This window comes from Aptenodytes forsteri, unplaced genomic scaffold (genome assembly GCF_000699145.1).
Source record: "Aptenodytes forsteri isolate BGI_AS27 unplaced genomic scaffold, ASM69914v1 Scaffold109, whole genome shotgun sequence".
NCBI lineage: Eukaryota > Metazoa > Chordata > Aves > Sphenisciformes > Spheniscidae > Aptenodytes > Aptenodytes forsteri.
Window position 1 is genome coordinate 1,163,702 of NW_008794431.1, and position 4,905 is coordinate 1,168,606.

At 40.1% G+C, this 4,905-nt stretch overlaps 1 non-coding gene across 1 annotated transcript in view; it reads left to right on the forward strand.

Annotated features, from left to right (window-relative positions):
• Positions 1-483: 483 nt before the first annotated feature.
• Positions 484-4,905, forward strand: part of LOC103907335 — a 37,722-nt gene continuing 33,300 nt past the window's right edge. Inside the window, exon 1 of the transcript XR_002086333.1 lies at positions 484-557. This is a non-coding gene — a transcript (uncharacterized LOC103907335). The remainder of the gene's footprint in view (positions 558-4,905) is intronic.

Consider the following 4,905-nt stretch of genomic DNA (forward strand, 5'->3'; position numbering starts at 1 on the left):
AAATTATTTTCTGCATATCCAAAGTGCTTGCGTGTACTCATGCTGATAGGTATTTCTTCTCTTCTGACATTTCAGTGTTGATTTCAGATTAGCTTTTTAAACGCATAAAGACTATCAGTACATGTTTCCATGTGTTCTGTAACCTATTTCTACTCAATTCAGAGTTTAATTTCTGACACCCCACACACAGCCTTTGCTCGCTGAAAGCAAATATACATGCAAATATGAAGGAAGATGGAATTTGAAAGGAAAAATAGTAATTTGCAATTCCTGAACAACAGATGAAAAAATTGATAAACCTTCTATCTTGGAGAACACCTGCTTTTATTTATGTATAATCAAATTCCAAAGCCAGAAGTTGGTAACCACAGACTTCTCTCCCCACTAGCAAATGTGTATCCAGAGCTGACCAATTAAGTAGAGGCACGCTCAGCGAAACAAGTCCTGATCCAGAGGTAACCCTACCCCTATTTTGCTAGTCTTCAGTGCTTTAAGACTCCTTGTACTATGTCCCAGCTATCTGTGCCTGACTTTGATCCTCACTGCTTCATAATGAGGTATGTCTTTTTATGAATTGGTTCCCCATTTAAACTTATGAAAATGAGATGTGAGATGTGAAACCGTGTTACACAGTGTACTTTTCACTCGGAAATGTGAGTCTCGCACTGCTTGCTAATGTGCAGATTGCATGCCACAAATCCACCCTCATTAGACATCCAATCCAACCCTAATGAGGGAATGGATTCCTTCAAAAGGAGTGGGGAGAACAATGCAGGGTATTAATTTCATGTACCAATATGCACTGGTATGTACCAATATGCACACTAATTTCATGTACCAGTACACATTTTCCCTATCCATGATTCAGAGCCTCTGGATGAGCTCAGAGCTAATGGTGACTCTGAAAATCAGGGGAATAGTCTTTATACGTACACTTGAGACAAAGATTGATGAAAATGGATGCCACAATTGCATAGGGAAGATGTACATTCATGTGTGGGGTAATTAAAGAGGAATATAGTGGTCTAGCATACATTACAAAACTCATAGTACTAATAGAACGGAGAAGCGTACTGTGATCTTTTTCATAATATATTGTTCTTGCATTAACGAGTTCAGTGATTTCTAAATATAGCAGTATTCTGTAGCAGCACTACTTAGATAAACTGGAGTGGCAATGTTATTTAATCTAAGAATAGAAAAATGCTTCTCCCTAGAATTACCTAAAGACTGTAACTGTGGTTTAACAAGCAGCTTAAGGCAATCTAAGTTTGCACAGTTGTGGATAGCAGCCGTCCTGTCCTCTCCTCTCCTCCATCTCTGGCTGTAAGTTTCTGCTCTTCCCTTGCCAGGGCACTATGCTGTAAACCAACACCATGCCATCACATAGCCATAAGCTACCTTACAGCTGGCCAGCTCAGAGAACACTCAAACTCAGTGACAATTTGTACAGAGGTCTTGGGTAGCATTTAAGTTAGATATTAATGAGCTGTGAGCGAGTATGGAATCCAGAGATCCATTTTCATGCTTAAACTCCTGGCACAGTGGATGCCTGCATGCCTCATGCATGAAATCCAAAGCAACTAGTGAGCTGATCAGGAAGCTGCTTGAAGCCACTGTCTTAAGAAGTACTTGCCTACAGTGGGTCAAGAGGGAAATCTCAGTGCAGGGCTGTAAGTGCTCTGTTCCATCTACTTGTGTGTCACCATGCAGAATTTCCAGAAGGAAGTCAGGACAGATCATTGTCCTCTGCTAACGTGATCTAGCAGGGGAGAACACCATGGTGATAACACGCCAATTTACAAAATGGTATTAGTCCTTGGTCAGAGGTGGGAAATTTGGCCTAATCCCTTCCTTGGCCAAATGCAGTTAAACACAGATCTCTCTGAGGTGTGCTCTGGTCATCAGGCTAACATTTTGATCTTGGATGAGAGTTGGAGTAAACGGTCAGGCATTTGTGGTACTTGAAATTGTGTCACTTGAAGAGAAAACGGTAGTCAGGCTCATTGGGCAAGATAGGAAACATGACACTAATCCTTTAGTGTAAAAAGAAACAAAGAAAGAACACATCTTAATGACATGATGACCAACTGTAGGTATGGGAAACACAGCTCTGCATCTGAATGTAGGGGGGAAAAAAAGATTTAGTTTTCTTACATGTGAGCTGCTAATTACTGTCAATTAAAAACAAAACAAAACAAAAAACCCAACCCAAACCACAGATTTGTCTTATGAAACTTTAAGAGTCTGGTCTTTTTTTCATGCATCCAGATGGAAGCTGCATGTGTCACACATTAATTTACTTTATCAAGCCTGCAGTTTCTACTGCAAGGTACTACTAACACAGAAGCCCCTACTCCCATCTATGCAAAGTTATGTAAATAATGATGAACAATAGCAGGTATTTCTAAAATGTAGCTTACATGACTGTATTTTCACTGTCTCAGCCAGAATGCCTCCAGGTCAAGTAGCAGAGATGCATGCCATAGCACCATCTGTCAGACTTCTTGAAAAGGTACAGACATTTCACCATTCCTATTTTTGGGTTCTTCTTTCCTGAATTGTACAAAAGAGTGACGAGGCTGCAGAGCAATTTCTACTTCTTTCCCCTCCTTTGGGCTGCACTGATGACATTTTTAAGATGCTTCCAATTGTTAATACCAAGGAGCACAAAATATGTATTGCTGTTATAAAGACTGTAAACAAGGAGACTTCTTGAAATCCTGTGTCACGGGCCTTCTGACATCTTTCCACATACATCATGCACAGGATTTTCATCCTCAGCCTTAAAACCAATTAAAGCAACCTGAAGACTACTTCAGATTGGACTGTCCTGCTAAACCAGTATCGCTGCTGCTCTTTACCTAAGAGTCTTTTTATGAGTCGCCAGTCAGGTCACCTAAATTCTCAGTTCAAAGAGCAGGAGAATCAGCTACCATGTCCTCACATTTCCACGAGAGCTCTCACATCAACGTAGAACACCTCACTTACATGAATTCCCAAGTGCAAATCAATAGAGAGGATACAGAAGAAAAGAGCAAGTATTAGCCACAAACTCTGCTGATCACCAGATTTGTATTGAAAAGACAATCATAAACTGCCTGTTCTAGTTAAAGACTGCATTCAATAACAGAGCTTTGTTTCCTTTTGTTTTGGAGAGTGAACATCAGTTGCAATATGTTATTTCTAATCCACTTTCACAACATAGAGTAAGAAGATACTCAAGCAGGGAGACTAGGTTATATCAGCTGCTCTTTGAAGCAGTCTATAAAAAAGGAATTGCAGCTGCCATAATGAGGTTATACCTGTATTCCTGGCTGTAAAATGTCTGGAATTCAATCAGATTTGAACTTTGCAGAGTGTTTGCATATGTGGGTCAGTTCACAGTTCTCTGCTCTCTGGACAGACCAAGACAGCATGGCTTGCTCCCCTTTCCAGTTAGAAGAGGAACTGGCTTTCTTTCTAAATAAGTACAACTTTTCTACCTATCTTCTTAGCAAAATTGTCATTAATGGACAGCTTGGGACTCCACATTTGGTCACTGATTACAGCCATAAATAGCTACCAAGCCTGATGCAATTCTGCTGTATTTAAAGAGATGATTTGTGTATTTCAGAGTACTACATCTTAAATTTAGGCTTACAGCCAATCCATCAGCATAGCAGGAGAAAGACAGACAGAGAACACCCCAAATTTAGTGGCTATGGCTAAAGCACAAGGCAGGACACTACAAGTTGTTTGCCGTATCTGAGAGACATTTTACAGGTCTAAGTCTGAGAAAGAAACAGAGACCGCTGAGGGTGGCCAGGTGGCTGGCTGGTGGCTGGGAAGCGCTATGGCACCCTAAGAACAGCTGAGAGGGTATTAGTGATACTGCAGCATCTTAGAACACAAGGAAGTGTCTTCTAAAATAATCTGTTTTAGCTGGGCAGGAGGAAGTAAAGGGAGCTGTTTTCTTCTGAATCTGCTGCTCTTGCGAGGGCCTCTTTCTGATTATTCTCTCCTAACTGATCTACTTCAGACCAAGAAGTAGATATAATCAGCTATATACGGGACTCCTGCAGTTAAGAAATCTGCTATTTCTTGCAGCACAGCTAGAGGCATAGAAAATTTAGCTGAGATGTGAGATTTTATGATCATATTAGCAAATATCTAAGTACCACTGAAGACACACATTACATAAATGGGATGGAATGGAACTACTGATTGTAGGAGCAGCAGAAGGGAGGAGCACAGGTACAAATTACGACAAACACAGCTATACTGATGTGTGGAGGACTGTAGTCTTGTCAGACCAGCAGAAGATTATTTCTCCTCCCCATAGCATTTTGTACAGAGGGAGAAACAGAACTTATGTACCCATGATGACATATCTCCAACTGGGCTTCTTCAAATTAGAAATGTCTCTGATAGCAGAAATAGAACTCCTGATTTTTCATAGGCAAGAATAATTTTTAAATGTTCTTGCACTGAACAACCTTTTTGTAAAAAACATAAAATGGCTTTTATGAAATCAAAAGCAGAGTATGAAGGGTCCCACAGTGAAAGTATTTAATTTTAAAACTCTAGTTGTACTTCGTTTTCCAAGTTTAATTATCAAAACCTGCTAGGATCCTACTAGAAGGAGCAGAACTTTTTTTTTTAATAATAGATCAAATTTCCTCTTTTAATAATTCTTTTCCTTAAAAGAGGCTTTTTTCTCTTCTTCTCATGTGTGGAGCCTTTAATTAGTCTGTTCAGACATAAGCAGTATTAGCTAGACTCTGTCACAATTACCCACATTTGGTAGCTAATTACTCCTTGAATAGTCTTAAGGCTACCAGCAATTTTAGTACAATTGGCAGCCTGGGGCCCCTAGGAGCTGTTCCAGCAACCAAGAATAGCTGGAACAGAGAGGCAGGGCAG